The 18,145-nt window shown below is 35.8% G+C and overlaps 1 pseudogene; it reads left to right on the top strand.

Moving 5' to 3' along the window:
* Nucleotides 1–585: 585 nt before the first annotated feature.
* The window catches only part of LOC141402754 (gonadotropin-releasing hormone receptor-like), a 101,683-nt pseudogene continuing 84,123 nt past the window's right edge, over nt 586–18,145 (top strand).

Here is an 18,145-nt window from a genome sequence, read left to right as displayed (position 1 = left end):
CTTGTTAATATGGCAAGGCCGGAATGCTTCAGGTTATCACCATTATTTTTTGCGTTGTCAATTTCTGTACGTAAGTTTATGTGTGATGTTTAGAAATAGGACATTGTTGTGCCGGCTTTTTTTCATTTTCTTAGTGTTTGTATGATAGGCACACTGAACTGGCAATGCTTTCCTTCTTCGTTCAGTCTGCTATTGCAAAAATGTTCGATTCAAACAAGTTCGATACAAATTCGTACTTTGTGCACAAGTGCTTTCTACCGCAAATTATCAAACATGGTTTTTTATGTTAGTAGGTTAGTTGAATTTTTGGCGCCATTTGACTCAGCTCTTTGCTACGGGTTGCCGCTGCTACAGAAATAAAACGTTTCCGCCGGATATTAAAGAGCGTAAAATAAATGCAACAGCCGTTGTATAGACAACAAACAAAAAAGTGGCAACAAACGCAAACAAAGGAATATTCTATACAATGCCCTTGGTTAAGGTGGTTTAATTTAAATACCTAACAAGTGTGAAATCGAAGAATTGTGCTTTGGAGAAATTATAAATGTGAGAATATAAAGCAGAAAAAAAGAATTGAAGTGAAATAAAAACAAGTAAGCAAAGGCTATAGTCAGACAGGACCGACAATACGATACCCTATACCACTACCCTGCGAGTTAGCTTTCAGCAAATCAAAGTTTCTTTTGGACAAATAAGCTCATTGTAAGAAATAAATTTTTGGAGTCTGCAACCTTATCACTTTAAGGGCCATTATTATATGTGTTCTTTTACTATCTGATGGATTTAAAAACGCAAAATAAACCAATTTAGAGCCATTAAAAATATAATTTTTACATTGAAAGCTAAAAATGATGATTGAATTTCAAGGAGGAGCTTCTTGGCATCCTCCTTGAAATTCAATCATCATTTTTAACTTTATGTTAACTGGAAAGCGATAAATCTGTTCGGTAAATCCAAGCTATAACAAAAGAAGACTTATAATAATGGGGGTAAGTTTAAATAACAATATAATAATTTTTCCACAAACATCACAGAAGGGACAGGGCGTGTACCACGATTCATATTACAGCAATAGTATGGGGCCTACTGTTTATCACCGAGTCCGAAATGCATGTCTTAAAACACCACCTGTAGTTGAGTACATGGTTGAAATACTCAGAAAATGTCGCCAACTTTACTGAGGGGTATTTTGCCATCGTTGGAAATTTGATGTTTGCTGGCCGGGAATCGAACGCCCGACCTTCAGCGTGCAAGGCGGGTGTGCAAACAATTGTACTATGGTGGCACCAATAAGTAATTTTAGAACGGACACTTAGTCTGGACCTAATTTTTTGCATATTTTGACATATTTTTTAAACCATATGCAAGACTTTGTGCCCTAAATATCCCATCGAATTGACTGAAAGTTTGTATTAAGTATTCGTTCATCAAAATTTTCGACCTGAAATTTATCGGTATAGGTCCAGGTCTTCATATAGCTCCCATAGAACCGTACCTCCCGATATCCGGTATTTTGAAGGTTGTGGCCTCAATATCAAACTGAAGTGGCTGACATTTTGTATTCAGTCATCGTTGGAGGTAAAAAAACTTTCCACCTGAAATTTGTCGTTATATGTCCACGTCTTCATATACATAGCTCCCATAACCAGAACCTACGGATTTTCTGTACTCTGAAGGTTATGGTCTCAATATCAATCTGAATTGGCTAAAATTTGGTACTAAGTCTTCATTGGGGGTATTAAACTTTCCATCTGAAATTTGTCGGTATAGGTCTAGGCTTTCATATAGCTCCCATACAACGAAAGCTACCCATTTTCGACATTTTGAAGATCGTGGCTCTGGTTACAGATTTCTCTATTTTATTGACTTGTCTGAAGTGAATTTCGAACAGAAAAATGTACACATAAACATTTTAGAAGATATGATTGAAATATATGTAGCATACGAAAATATATGAAATACAGAAATTTTCCATATGCAAAAATAATATTTGCATATGCATAATTTATACATTTCGCATATTTTTGCTTATGTGATATATTTTGATTGGAATTTAATTAGAAGCCAAAAATATGCAAATTTTACAAAAATAGGTGTTGCATAAAATTCCGCTGTCTACATATTATTGAGCTGATATTAATCGGGGTGCCCTCATTGATATGAGAGAAGGCTAGGGACAAGGGCGCCTTCTCTCATATCAATGAGGGCTGGGATGTTTGTGGAACAATTATATACAGTACATTTTAAGAAATATTCTTAAATTGGAAAATTGGCGTAGTTTAGCAATTTCTGCTACATCTTTAAATTTTGGACAATTGGACAGGTATGATAGGGTGCCACGCAATTTGTAAGAACTGGGAATTTGTCTGTCATGATAGAGAAAATTTGTAGCATGGGAGGAAGATGTGGTTCTCTTCACAAAACTCATTATATCTTAGGTAGTAGGTCCGTTACCAAGCACACATATTATTGCAATTTTCATCAGAGGAAAGATCGGTAGTTAATTTTTCATATATAGGCGACTTTGCCGGTATACGGCCTCCAGGGATTCAAATATGGACCAAAAATAAAATGTTTTTATTTAGCATACAAAAGTAATGGTCCATTGCACCCGCTAAATAATATCAGATCATCAACAAAAATTGTAGGCATCTTCTTCGACCTAAACCCCTACCTCGTGCAAAATTTCGTCACTATTGATTTATAATTGCGACCTCTAGTATGCTTTTGATTACATTACAAGCAAAACACTCGATATATTAGGCTGTAACTCTGTTATCTGACCACATAAATCAACGTAATTGGCATTAATTGAAAGGGCAAGAGTTGTCCTTCCAAATATTATTTATGTGGAGGGAATGTGTGGTCCAGGAATAAAGATATTACCGGTATATTAAAAATTTTCACAATTTTCACACAAAAGTTGTGGTCCATTTAACCCTCTAAACATCATCCGATCACCATCTCAAATTGCAAGCTTCTTCTTTGTCATATAATCTTACATTATTTAAAATTTCGAGGCGATCGGACTATAATTGCGACATCGAGAGCCGCTACAAAATCGGATAAAAATTTTGTTTTTGGTCCATTTCACCCGCTTAATATTTCTCGATCATCACCAATAAGAATAGGGATCTATTCTGATCTGAACCCGACCTCCATACAAAATTTCGTGACGATCGGTCCATAATTGCGGCCTGGAGCGTGTTTACAATTTATAATGGACAGACGGACGGACGGACGGACGGACGGACGGACAGACACACATCTCAAAATCGCTTTATCTCGTCGAGATATGAAGATTGGTATACCACATGGGGGGTCTTCGACGAATATTTCGCGGTGTTACATGAATTTTTACCAAAACAAACTTATAATACCCTTTTTCACATTGTGGTATAGGGTATAAATACAGTAAAATAATTGACTACATACTCATTAATAAAATTTAAAAAATGCATTTGAAATAAAAATAAATAATTGTTGGTGTTGGATATTCTAAAGATAATATATAAAGAGAAAGCCATAATTAAAAATATATGTGAATTTATATTCACGATATAACGATATATTAGATTAATAATATTAATACCAAATGAAATGGTATTGACGACCTCAAGCGCAAAAAGAATTTATTTTACAATACTTACATACAATTTGAAAAAAAAACAAAACTACAAGCAAAATAAAATAAAATGCAAATAAAATAAATTAAAAATAGATATTTATATAAAGTGAATGTGGATGGTGTTAAACAAAGTTTAAATGAAATTCAAATATATTCACTAATTGAAAATGCAAGCAGGCTACAAACAATTAAACAACTTGTAAAAATCCTACTGCGAACATAACACATTGCATTGATTACTTGGATGTATCTAGCTGCCCAATTTAACGGACTATATAGCCTAATTTCTGTTCTTCCATAGAAAAGTAAGTTCATTTTTTCATTATTTTTTCAACGGATGCCAGTAATCTTTGTTCTATCATTTCGATCGGAGTTTGCCCAAGAATATTAAAACAAGTAAAAAAGTATCAGTCGGCTTGGCCGACAGAGATATTCCCTCAGTCTGTGCATATGTGCATACAAAAAAAAAAAAAAAAAAAAAAAACATATGTATTTAGAGGTTTTTAAAATTTTTGGGCGTATGAACCGAAAAAATATTGATTAGGATTAAAGAGCACAAGTTTTGCGGAAGAAATACTTAAAGGAATGAATCAACATTGACCATTATGGAAGTGGATCTCCAGTCACTACATAGGGTGCCATAGGGGGTTTTTAAATCCTTCAGGCTGTTTGGTCACGAAGTGTGGATTTGCCCGTGAAAAAAACTTTTAACATCGTAATTGAGGCAGCGAAGTTGTTTCAACAAAAACAACAAAAAAAAACAAGCAAGCAAAGGCTACAGTCGGACGGGGCCGACCATGTGATACCCTACATCACAACCTGTAGGATTTAGCTATGTGCAACCGCCTTGCACGCTGAATGTCCGGGTTCGATTCCTATGGATCTATGTTGACAATGTTTCGTTGGAGATGTTTTATGACCACTGTGAAATTCAAATGTCAAATTACAGCTATTTCGGTTAAAAACTGCAGCTTAAATTCTCAAAATACCGAAAATCGGGAGGTACCGATATATGGGGGCTATACCAAAACATGGACCTATGTTGACGATGTTTGGATGAGATGTTTCATGACTACTGAGAACCTCAAATGACAAATTACAGCTAGTTCGGTTAAAAATTGTAGCTAAAATTCTCAAAATACCGAAAATCGGGAGGTATGGTTATAAGGGGGCCATACCAAAACATGGACCTATGTTGACGATGTTTGGTGGAGGTGTTTCATGACCACTGAGAACCTCAAATGTCAAATTACAGCTATTTCGGTTAAAAACTGTAGCTAAAATTCTCAAAATACCGAACATCGGGAGATACCGATATATGGGGGCTATATCAAAACATGGACCTATGCTGACGATGTTTCGTGGAGATGTTTCATGACCACTCAGAACCTCAAATGCCAAATTGCAGATTGTTCGGTTACAAATTGTGGCTAAAATTCTCAAAATACCGTAAATCGGGAGGTACCGTTATATGGGGGCTATACCAAAACTTGGACCGATATAGCCCATCTTCGAACTTGATCTACCGACGGCTAACAAAAATGGTATTCCCCAATTTTCAGCGAAATCGGTCAACAAATGCGACCTGTATGTTGCGAACGGACGGACGGACGGACATGCATAAATCGATTCTATGTATATCCCTAGGAGGAACTATGGGTCTATCTCGCTTCCTTTTGTATGTTACATACAAATGCACTAACACATAATACCCCTTACCACATAGTGGTGTAGGGTATAAAAAGCGATTCAATAGCAGGTCTTAAAGTGAACTTATCCGAAATGTTGTTTGGGAGGTACTGGCTGAAGTGGACAAATATAGTCCATATTCGAACCTGATCTATATCTGGTAGATATATCAGGATGTGTAATGTATGGACCAATTCGGCCACTCCATTCAAAAGTTACCGTACGAACATTTTTTCCGAACATTTTTGAAATTTTGTGGAGGAGGTGCCTGAAGGAGTGGACCGATATGGCTTATCTTCGAACTTAAACTACGTTTGAACAAAATATTACTAAGGCCAAATTTTGGACCCAATCGACAGATCCGTTCGAGAGTTATCTTGTGCTCCAACCACATCGCACGGTGTCATAGGGGTTTTGTGCAACTTTCAGGCTATTTTGTCAGGAAGTATGGACTTGTCCCTGATGAAACTTGTACCGTCGTATGGGGGCAGTGAATACCAGTTGCTAAAACAAAAATGAAAGCGATTCGAGAGCAGGTCCTAGACTGAACTTATCCAAAATTTTGTGTGGGAGGTACCCGAAGGAGTGAAGCGATTGAGTCCATATTGGAACATTATCTTAGTTTGGTAGACGTTTCACGATTTGCAAAGTATGGACCAAATCGGTTACTCCGTTCAAGAGTTATCGTGCGGACAATTTTTCCAAACATTTTTGAACATTTGGGGGGGGGGGGGGGGGTACCTGAAGGAGTGGACCGATATGGCCCATCTTCGAACTTAAATCAAATCTGGACAAAATATTTCGATACCCAAAATTTGAACCGAATCGATAGATCCGTTGGAGAGATATCGTGCGCGCCAGCCAACCAGACAGACAGACGGACGGACATTGCTAGATCGACTAAAAATTGTCTGAAACGGATATCGTACAAACATATTTACACTTTGCTACGACCAAAAATGTGCCTCATCGAAATAATGGTTTTAGGCATTATTTCGATGAGGCACATTTTTGGTCGTAGCAAAGTGTAAATACCCTCTTTAGCCTAAAGGCTGAGGGTATAAAAAGAGTAAAAAAGTATCAGTCGGCTTTGTCAACAGGGATATACCCTCAGCCTCTGTGAATTGAAACAATTGTTTCCCAAACAACTTATGTATTTAGGGCGTTTTCAGAATGTTGGGCGCATGAACCGACAAAAATATTGATTTGTATTATAGCTTAAAAGTTTTGCTAAAGAAATGGTCCGACATAGTCAATTTTGGAAGTGGGTCTTATTTTGGGAGTCATTCCTATCGACAAATATCCCGTTCACATGTCATTTCAGTTGGTCACCATATAATTGAGAGCTTTTGAACCATTATATCAGTAAACAAACAAACTTGCCTACAAAAAAACATAATATCATTGTAAACAGGGCCAATAGAATTACCTACGGTAAAAATTTCCAAATGATCCTCGAATAGACCCTTAGTCACACAAAAGTGTTGAACATTTGTGCTGGTGGTACCCCAAGAAGTGCGCCGTTAGGACCCACTAAATAAGTGTGGACAAATCGGTTGCACCATTTGAGTCATATCACGCGTACCATTTTAGAGAATATTTTCGAACCTTTGTTGGGGAGGTAACGGATGGAGTGGACCTATAAAAACCACCTTCGAATTTCATTTAATATTAGAAAAAATGTTACGATATGCAAAGTGTGGATCAACGCAGTATTCGATTCGAGAGTTGTCATGCGCGAATTGAATTCAAATTCGTTCGTGTTAATACCAAACACGTCAACAGTGACACTCCCACCAAACTTTAGAATCCCAATTCCATCCTTTCACCCTATACAAAGTTTAGTGATTTTTGTAAATTATTTAAACCTAAGCACCAATAGTGACCCTAATATCAAAATTCCAGCTTTATCCTTTCATCCAAGTTTTACCAAATTTAGTACCATTTATTACTTTCCGTACGATTATAGTACTAATAGTTCTTAAACGACCTCATTATCTCAACATTACTCACAAATAGTTACCATATTACCAAATTTCGGAATTCCAGATAAATCCCATTCCACGCTTATAGTTCCCATTTCTCCTCATATCAACCCCACTTATCACCTGTGACCCAGTTCTATCCCCTCATCTAATACCAAAAATATTCCATATGTTGTACCATTTAGCATTTTTCGTACACCTACAGTATGCATTTACACAATTTCAGAATTCCAGGAAGACCCAATACCAAATTTTGTATAATGTATTAATTTAGTCCTTTTATGGTACAAATTTTCATAACCACCTCCATATCTCAACCCCACACACTAACGTTGTAATATAGTACATACATATTTCAAAAACTTTACCTGCAACCAATACAAAATATAGTACCATTTAGTACCTTTCCTACACATAAGTACGAGTTTCCAAATGAACAGCTCTATACATTCAACCAAATTGGAATTGTTCCAAATTTAGTACAATTTAGTACGAATTTCCAAAACTCCCTCGATATCCCAATTCTACACTCCAACAGTAATCCTAATCCCAAACTTCAGGATTTCAGTTCTATCCGTTAACGCAAATCTAATTTGTATAAAATTTAGTACCATTCAGTACTTTTTGTACACAAACCACCTCCTTATATTAACCCTAATTCCCATACTTGATTATCATTCCAAATTTCAAGTTTTTAGTTCTATCCGTTCACATAATACCAAATGGTACCAAATTTAGTAGATTTTAGTACTTTCCGTACATTTATAGTTCGAATTTCCCAAAACCCTTCGGTACATCTATCTTGCACACCATAAGTGACCCTCGTTCCAAATTTCGGAATTCTAGCACGGGTAGCTCCCAATACAAATGGTACCAATTAGGTACCTTTTAGTACTTTGCGCACCCTTCTAGTCGGAATTTCTAAAACCCAACCTTATCTGACACCTTCGGACCAAGAGAAACCCTCACACACAACTTCAAGTTTCTCGCTTCAGCTGTTTGGTCTGGACCTTGATCAATTTAAAGTTAGAACCATTTAATACTTTCTGTACACATAAGTACGAATTTCCAAAACTATCTCTATATCCAACAGTAATCTTTATTCCAAGTTTTAGGGTTCCAACTTCCAACTTTATCCGCTGATCCAAATCCAATTAGATCCAAATATAGTACCATTTAGTACTTTTGGCACACATAAGGAGGAATTTCCAAAACTATCGAACTCCTTCACTTTCTTAATTCCAACAGTAATCTTAGTTCAAGTTTTAAGGATTCCAGGTATATCTGTTCAATCAAATCCAATTTGTACCAAATTTAGTACCATTTAATACTTACAGTATACATAAGTATGAATTTTCAAAACTAACTCCATACATCTATCCTGTATTCCAACAGCACTATTGTACCAAATTTAGTCCACTTTAGTACACATAAGTACGAATTTCGAAACCTACCTCCATATGTAAATTCTGTAGAGTAATCATAATGTCAAATTTTAGGATCTATCTCTCTCCGTTCATCCAAACGTAAATTGTACCAAATTTAGTACCACTTCCCAACCCCAACCTTGATTCCCATACCAAATTTCAAGATTCTAGCTATATCCGTAAAATTGGTACTAAATTTAGTAACTTTCAGTACTTTTCATACACGCATAGGCCAAACTTTCACAAACCCTTTGGTAAATCTTTCTAACTCTTCATCAGTGATCCTCATTCCAAATTTCACAATTTTAACTCTTCCCGTTTGCCTAATACAAAGGGTACCATATTTAGTACTATTCTTATACATAAGAATGAATTTCCAAAACTATCTCATTCCTAGACTCCATCAATAATCTTAATTCGAAATTCCAGGATCCCATATTTATCCGTTCAACCAAATCCAAATTGTACCAAATTTAGTACCAATTAGTAATTTTCGTACTACTTATGTGTACGAAAAGTACTAATTTGTACTAAATTTGGTACAATTTGGATTTGGATTTGTATTTCCAAAACAACCTCGATCCACACTCCAACAATAACTTTAATTCGAAATCCATCTTTATCCTTTCAACCAAATCCAAATTGTGCTAAATTTAGTACCATTTTGTAGTTTTCGTACACCTAAGTACGAATTTCTAACCTATTTCCACATCCCAATCCTATACTCCAACAGTAATCTTTTGTCCAAATTTCAGGATTCCAGCTTTATCCGTTCACCAAAATCCAAATTGTACCAAATTTAGTACCATTTAGTACTTTTCGTATACATATGTATGACTTTCCAAAACTACCTCCATATCTCAAACCTCCAACAGTAATCTTAATTCCAAAGTTTAGGATTCCAGCTCTATCCGTTCATCCAAATCGAATTTGTACCAAATTTAGTAGAATTTTGTACTTTTCGTACACATTTTCAAAACCACCTCTTATATCAGCCGAACTTCCCTTTCTTGAATCTCATTTCAAATTTGAAGATTCCAGCTCTATCCGTCCACATAATACAAAATAGTACCATGTTTAGTACATTTTAATACTTTTCGTACACTTCTATTTCGAATTTCCTTAAACCCTGTTGTACATCTATCCCACACACTATTAATGACTCTCGTTCCAAATTTCAGAAATCTAGCTCTTCCAGTTTGCCTAACACAAAGGATACCATATTTAGTACCTTTTAGTACTTTTCGTACAGTTCTAGTTCGAATTTCCAAAAACGCGGCCTTACCTGACACCTTCGGACCAAGACTGGCCCTGACCCATAATTTCAAGATTATAGCTTCAGCCGTTTGGTCTGGGCGTTGATGAATCATAAAGTCAGTCAGTGAGTCAATCACTTTACTCTTTTATTAATATAGATTGCAAACGGTTGGTGAAAATGGCATGCCAAAGCATTGGTGAAAATGACATGCATTGGATCCAAAAATGAATAGCATCTTTTGGGGACCACGCTCATATAAAATTCATTGATGAAGATGCTAAAAAGATGACATGCCAGCTCACTTTCACCCATGATTGAATGGTATCTTTTGCATCGAACATTTCGCTGGGTGCATAATCAGTTTACGCACGGCATCAATGTTTTGTGGCACAACGGCTGTTTCTGCACGACCTTCGTGTTTGAGCGAGCGTCGGTCATGATTGAATTCATGAAACCAGTTTTCCACAGCACTATAGGATGATGCTTTATCCCCATACAACGATTTAAGTTCATCGATGCACTCTGAAAATGATCGCACGAAAATGTTCACGAGTTAATTACATTTTTTTTTAAATTTTAGATTTTTCAAATTACTGTAAACAACACAACAATTTTGAGATGGGCGCGTGCCTAAATAAATAGGCACGAACATGCACGAACACGGACCAAATTTTTTATGTACATTCACGCACAAGCACGGCGTTTTTCGAGAAGGCACGAACACGCACACTCACGCACGAAATTACAAAAACAGAGAAATCGATATAGGTGCACATTTATTTGTTCAAAAAATATTCGCATGTACTGAGCTGACGGGTATAGCCAACAATTTTCTGGATAATTGTTTTAAATATTTTATATTAGACTGTTTCCAAAAGTTTAAAACATCAGTCTGGCCAGATACGGCACTCGATAATATGTATCAATTTTTGTATCAGTTGGAGACTTTTTTATTTTTCGTCTTTTTGCCATTTTGATCCAAAAACTCTAAAAATTCGTATCAATTGAGCAGACTTTCAAAAGTTTTTTAGACCAAAGGGCAAAACTGTACATAGTAGGGTACTTTTCCTAACTTAATTCTTCGGAACATTCTTTGAAAATTTTATGAAAACCAAATAGAGGTTCTAGCAATGAAAACTTTAAGTTAGATATCAGGAAAAATGTCTAAAATTGTCTTTTCCATTTCAAAAAAATCAAAAAAAAAATTTTGATACTACAACAATGATTTTTGGTACATAGATTAAGAAAAAAATCTGCATTCCAAATCTGTTTTCGTTACTAACTTTGATCGTTGCGCGCAAAAGATATGACCGTTTTATTTATGATAATTAGAAAAAATTATAAAAAAATCGCGGCTTAATATAGTTAGCCGTTATATCCTATTATCGTTAACTGAATTCGTAACCTTCGCGATGATGCAAAAAATAATGGCTAAGTCTCAATGGATTCGCGAAAAATCAAATTTGTTAACTAATTTCACGTATTTACAAACATATTTTAGAAACAATAGCGCTCATACTTACGAAAAATATATAAAAAAATTATAACAGCATCCAGACATTTTGAGGAATAAAATGAAACCTAAGTTGTGAAGGTTGGAGCTATAGTATTCATATTATTTGCAAAAATACGAAGAAAATATTAAAAAAAAAATTAAAATCATATTATTGTAATTTTATTTTTTTATGGTTTTATAGGAAAATTTGGAGAAAAAATGTTTGAGTTCTTCGGCATTTTCGTGAAAATTTCACGCAATAATGATGATATTCCGTTGTAACAAATTGTTCGCTTATAGTTTTCCTATTGGATAATATTATTAGAACCTTATATTAAATCACAAGGAATTCCAATTGTGGCATAACGTTAAAATAATGTTATGTTGAATATTATAACATTTGAGACGCACATAACCCGCGTAATTATGAAAATGACATGATGCGCATCCGATTTTCCAATACAGCGAATCAATCCCTCTTATTTGATGTACAGTTTGTCAAATTCTATTTGGCGGCCACGATGTAGCATCTGCTGCATACTACTGTAAAATGGTCATAATTTCCGCGAAGTTCATTTACATTTTATGCGCATCCGATTTCAGCAATCACCATTAAAAAATACATCATTCTATGCCGTTTTAATGCGATCCATCAAGAACCGTGGATGTAGCATCGCACTTAATTTTTAGAAAAAATCTATTATATCTCTGGATTTACGAGAGTTTTTAAATATCTGTTTTCGCACAGTTTAAACACGCGTATCGATCTAATTATTTAAGTAGAACTGACACATCCAAAACGCGTTTTAATATGCGATATTTTCAAAATAATTTTTTGCAAATTTTCGAAATTTGAGGGGTATCATATCCGCCGATCTAGTGGGTGGATTTTTACGCGTCGTGGCTTGTTAGATTCAGAACGTAAAAAAACTAAATATACGCGGGTCTCCACGGAAATCGAATGACGTTTGTAAATTTTAAACCAAAAAAATAGGTTTTTCAGAAAAATTTACGCACAAAAATTTCGTGTTTGGGCGCAGATTACTGTGATCCTGTGAGGGCTACACCCTCATGTTATACATTAAAAAATGCGAAATCGCGAGTACTACAATCAAATAATAAGCTTTTAGGGAAATCCAGCTGCGCGTCCCGATTAGAGCAAAAATTCAAAAAACCACATTTTTCAGGTTTCAAAATGTCAGCATCCGTTTGAGGTAGATACAGTGGATATATTAAAAAATCATACATTAGAAACTTCAACTCTGAAGTGCACTCTTTAACTTCTCCTTTGAGCATTAAGCTCTACATTGTGTTGTAAAACCACTAATTGGAAAATAACATAATGAAACTCGTTTATTTCAACGATTTTTTCCGATTTTTTTACGTTAGTACGACCACAGCTTCCGCTCAAATTATTATTTTAAGAAACCCCTCGGTGAATCGGGCTAAAACTGTTTATTTTACCGAAATGCGGTCAAAAGTTATGGTATAGTAAAACTGATCGCGAGTTACAATACCCCATACCTCAGTTTCAACATAAGTTAATTTTCTACAAAAAGCTTGATATACGATCCAACTCATTCTTTTGTAACAAAATACTCTTAATCTCATTCTGGACTTGGTATATGCTCTCAATCATTATATATGTTGAATTCCCGCGAGCGCTTATATCTTGTTGTAACATTCTCGACAAATTGATGTTTACCTCCGAGTGTTTAAAATTTCTTACAACGTTTTTTGGGCAGTCAATTAATTTTCCCAATTCGGGAAGAGGATGTTTTTCAATAACATCATCCATAACAGATAAGTAGACAGCGTAATGTTGTGCCCCTATTTTTGGTCCGATTCATGTCAAATTTTGGGACTAGGCATATTTTTGGCTTCTGATTTAATTGCAATCGAAACAAAAATTTTTCCGAAAATTGTTGAAATTTTGTGGGGGAGGTAGGTACCTGAAGGAGTGGACCGATATGGCTTATCTTCGAACTTAAACTATGTTTGGACAAAATATTATAATTGTTCCACAAACATCCCATACGGGACAAGGGAGACTTCTCTCATATCAATGAATGCAACCCGATTCATATTAGCTCAATGATATGGGACCTACTGTTTATCGCCGAGTCTGAACGGCGTGTCTTAAGACACCACTTTGTAGAGAAGTTTTACATGGCTGAAATACTCTGGAAATGTCGCCAACATTACTGAGGGGTATTTTGCCACCGTTGAAAATTTTGATGTTGACTGGCCGGGGAATCGAACCCACGACCTTCAGCGTGCAAGGCGGGTGTGCATACCATTGCAACAAGGTGGCACAAGGTTGGACAAAATATTACCAAGACCAAATTTTGGACCCAATCGGCAGATCCGTTCGAAAGTTATCTTGCACTCCAACCACACGGTGTCATAGGGGTTTTGTGCAACTTTCAGACTATTTTCTCAGGAAGTATGGACTTGCCCATGATGAAACTTGTACCGTCGTATGGGGGAGTGAATACAAGTTGCTAAAACAAAAATCAAAGCGATTTGAGAGGTGGCCCTAAACTGAACTTTTCCGAAATTTTGTGTGGGAGGTACCCGAAGGAGTGGACCGATTGAGTCCATATTGGAACCTCATCGGTTTCTTCCTTCAAGAGTTATCGTACATACCAATTTTCCGAATATTTTCGAACTTTTGTGGGGGAGGTACCGGAAGCAGTGGACCGATATTACCCATCTTCGAACTTAAACTAAGTTCGGACAAAATATTACGAAAGCCAAATTTTGGACCGAATGGTTTGATCCGTTCGAGAGTTATCGTGCGCACCAGCCAGCCAGACAGACGGACGGACATTGTTCAATCGACTCCAAATTGTCTGAAACACATTTCGTCCAAACATACTTGGGGTCTAAAACCATTATTTCGATGAGGCACATTTTGCCCGTATGAAAGTGTATATACCCTCGTTAGCATAAATGCTGAGGGTATAAAAATGTTTGTATGTACAATTTTTCTGTTTAAAATTCTTTTCAGACAAGTCCATAAAATAGAGAAATGTATATCCACAGCCTCAACCTTCAAAATAACGAAAATCGGGAGGTGTCGTTCTACGGGGGCTGTATGAAGCCCTGAACCTAAATCAACAAATTTTAGGTGGAAAGTTGTTTACACCCAAGGAAGACTTAATACAAAATTTCAGCCATTTTGGCGGGATATTGAGGCCACAACCTTCAAAATACCGGAAATCAGGAGGTTACGTACTATGGGGCTATATGAAGACGTGGACCTATTATAAGGAGGTGGTTTTGGTGGTTTGTGTACGAAGAGTACAAAATGGTGCTAAATATGGTAAAAAATGGATTTGGGTTAGCGGATAGAACTGGAATCCTGATGTTTGGAATTAGGATTACTATTGGAGTGTAGGTTTGAGATATGGAGGTAGTTTCGAAATTCATAATTATGGGTACGAAAAGTACTAAAAGTACTAAATGGTAATAAATTTGGTACAATTTGGTTTTGGGTGAACCGATAGAGCTGGAATCCTGAAATTTGGAACTAAGATTGCTGTTGAAGTGTACTAAATGGTACTTAATTTGGTACAATTTGGAGTTGGTTAAAAGGACTAAAATGATATCCTGAAATTTCATTAAGATTACTGTTAGAGTGTAGGAATGAGACACAGAGGTAGTTTTGAAAATTCGCACTTATCAGTACGAAATGGTACTACATTTGGTACAATTGGATTTGTAGGAACGGATCCTGAAATTTTGAATTAAAATTACTGTTTTATTGTAGAATTCGAATATGGAGGTAGTTTTGGAAATTCGTATTTATGATTACTAAATGGTCATTTTGGAAACTCGTACTTATGTGTACGAAAGGCACTAAATGGTACAATATTTTGTATTGGTTTTAGGGAAAGTTTTTTGAAATATGTACTATATGTACTAAAGGTACTAAATAGTACACCCAATATAACTTTAGTGTGTGGAGTTGTGATATGAAGGTGATTATGAGAATGTGTATTATAACGGTACAAAAGTAATAAATTGTACAAAATTCGTTATTGGGTCTTTCTGGATTTCTGAAATTGTGTAAATGCATACTAAATGGTACTATATTTGAAGTAATTTTGGTATTAGAAGAAGAATATTATAACTGGACAAATAAAATTTTGAATTATGGTCACAGGTGATGTGAGGAGAAAATTGGAACTTTAAGCGTACCAAATGTACTAGAAAAGAATATATCTGGAATTCTGAAATTTGGTAACATGGTAACTATTGGTGAGTGATTTTTATAAATGGTACTAAATTTTTTTTATAAATGGTACTAAATTTGGTACGACATGAATGAAAAATCTAGAACTCTGATTGCATCCTCTTTTCTATTAATGTGAGTTTGTCGCTAACGAAGCAGCAGGCACATGCTAGTCTTCCAATAAAAAACATAACCAAGAAAAATTTATCAACAAACAAGTCGGGCCGAACTTGTTATACCCTCCACCACAAGTTGTATTGAAGTAAAATGGAATAATTAGTTTCCTTTCGTGTATGAAGAAGACTTAATACTAAATTTCAGCAAATTCGGTAAAACAATGTGAGGCACCATTCTATGGGGGCTATTTCAAAACGTCGATCTATACCGACAAATTTCGGACGGAAAGTTTTTAGGCTCAAAGAAGACTAAAACCAAATTTCCTATATTTCGGTAAGAGAATGTGGCTAAAACTTAAAAAATACCAAAAATCAAATCGAAAAATCAATCTATGGGGATATAGGAAGACGTGCACCTATACTGATAATACTCTTCTGGAATATTTTATAACTCTTGGTTGGATATTGACGTCACAATCTTCAGTATTACGAAAATCGGGAGGTACCGTTCTATGGCGGCTATATCGAAACGTGGACCTATACCGACGAATTTTAGTCAGAAATGGGCAATAAGAAAGCGTGGACCTGTACAGACATAATTCTGGCGAACAGTTTTATATCACATTGAAGACTAAATACCAAATTTCAGCCATTTTGGTGGAATATTGAAGACACAACCTTCAAAATACGAAAAATCGGGAGGTACCTTTCCATGGGGGCTATATGAAGGCGTCGACCTATTTTTTAAAGGGGATGTTTGAGTACCCACAACGAAGTCTAAATACCAAATTTCAGCCATTTCGGTGGAGTATTGAGGCCACAACGTTCAAAATATCGAAAATCGGGAGGTACCGTTCTATGGGGTCTATATGAAGGCTTGGACCGATACCGACAAAGTTCTGGGGGAAAGTTTTATACCACCAACGTAGACTAAGTACCAAATTTCAGCCATTTTGGTAGGATAATGAAGCTAAAACCTTCAAAATACCGAAAATCGGGAGGTACTGTTCTATGGGGGCTATATGAAGCTGTGGACCGATACCGACAAAATTCTGGGGGAAAGTTTTATACCCCTAAAGAAGACTACGTACCAAATTTCAGCCATTTTGGTGGGATAATGAAGCTAAAACCTTAAAAATACCGAATATCGGGAGGTACCGTTCTATGGGGGCTATATGAAGGTGTGGACCGATACCGACAAAATTCTGGGGGAAAGTTGTGTACCCCTAAAGAAGACTACGTATCAAATTTCAGCCATTTTGGTAGGATAATGAAACTAAAACCTTAAAAATACCGAAAATCGGGAGGTACCGTTCTATGGGGGCTATATCAAAACGTGGACCGATATATCCCCTTTTCAATACCAACCATCCTGCAAGTAATAAAAACTTCTGTACCAAATTTTGACTCTCTATCTTTAAAATTGCGAGCTGTATCTTGATTTCAACAGACAGACAGACGGACGGACAGACGGACATGGTCAAATCGACATAGAATTTTATGCTGATACAACTTTATAGGGTCTCCGACGAATATTTCGATGTGTTACAAACGGAACGACAAATTTAATTATACCCTCCATATGGTGCAGGGTATAAAAAGAGGCATCAGAAAACAAAGTTTTCCTTCGATATTCATACGACATTATTCCAAAATCGTTGAGAAATCTTTACGAAGATTCGGAAGTTACCTCTGATTTTCATACGACACTATTCAGAAATCGTTCGCCTTCCGAATTTCCCAGGGATTTTCTTTCGATTTTGTTCCGAATTCTGGCCGAAATCTGTCCGATTTTGCTCCGAAATTATGCCAACCACTTCATACAACTTTCGTAAAGATATCGTTACGATTTCGGATCCGACATCCGACGTAGCGTCCGAATTTTGTTTCGATTTCGTTACGATGTCGTTACTATTGGTTTGCTGGGTGTGTATATGAAATTAATACAAGTCTACTTTGAATTGCAGTTATTGTAAATAATACATTACTAGTCTGAAAATACAATTTGCAATTTTCTTTTGAACTGTTGGCCTTACTGAAATAATTATTTTCCTGGCAAGTTTTATGATCTGTTGGCCATATAATAATTGCAGTTTAAACAAGTAAAAAAGCCATTCCGAACTCCACCATGGATTGTATTAAAAACCAAGTTCCGGCTAAACCATTTTCAAAATCGAAAAATGACGAAAATTTTAAGCCGTTTAAGATAAATTCCTAAATAAAACAAATGTTAATAAAATTACCTTTTTTTTTGGTAAAATACAACTGTTTCAAATTGGTATAATGAAAAATTTTGTTTATTTAAAA

This window comes from Musca autumnalis, unplaced genomic scaffold (assembly GCF_047663935.1).
Source record: "Musca autumnalis isolate F117 unplaced genomic scaffold, ASM4766393v1 scaffold_4, whole genome shotgun sequence".
In the NCBI taxonomy this organism is placed as follows: Eukaryota; Metazoa; Arthropoda; class Insecta; order Diptera; family Muscidae; genus Musca; species Musca autumnalis.
Note: the sequence above shows the minus strand (reverse complement) of the source record. Positions and strands in the feature narration are given on the sequence as shown.